The sequence below is a fragment of the Arachis duranensis genome, chromosome 8 (genome assembly GCF_000817695.3).
Source record: "Arachis duranensis cultivar V14167 chromosome 8, aradu.V14167.gnm2.J7QH, whole genome shotgun sequence".
Classification (NCBI taxonomy): domain Eukaryota; kingdom Viridiplantae; phylum Streptophyta; class Magnoliopsida; order Fabales; family Fabaceae; genus Arachis; species Arachis duranensis.
The window spans coordinates 17,818,136-17,818,747 of record NC_029779.3 but is presented as its reverse complement, the minus strand read 5'-3'; positions in this window follow the sequence as shown (position 1 = coordinate 17,818,747).

The window sequence follows — 612 nt, the reverse complement described above, 5'->3', positions numbered from 1 at the left end:
AATATTTAATTAATTAAATTAAGTTAAATTAAAATTGATCTACCAATGGATATATATACAGTTGGAGGAGAGTGCAGCACGTTTTAAAGCGTAAGAGATGACAAGGGTTAGCTTAGTTCACTACTGACCGTGGCCCCCTCAAGTCGGTCAAACAAAGTGTCACCAAATTGCAATTGCAACTGGCATTCTATTTATTTTTATTATATTAACTAAAATAATAATACAAGTGACACAAAGAGCAAGTGCAAATTCTACAAGACTGATTCTAAGTTTCTAGTCAATTTTTTTAAAGGTAGAGCCAAAAAACAAATTAGAGTAGTTGTTCTTTTTGTTTATCTAATTTGCTAATAAATGTGTATTTGACAAATACATTGCAAAAAAAGAAGTACGTTTAAATTTTTTAAAATTTTAAATTTTAGTTTGACAAATTTTTTTATTTATGAATGCAGAAGTAATTTTGTCCTCAAAATTATATTTACAAGAAGTAATAATTTTTTATTTTTGTATTTTATTAATGAATTTTTAATGCTAAATCTTTATTTACTTTTTATCAACTTTATTCTTTATGTATTTTATTTTTATTTCTATTTATATGAATTTTCTTTTTTTATT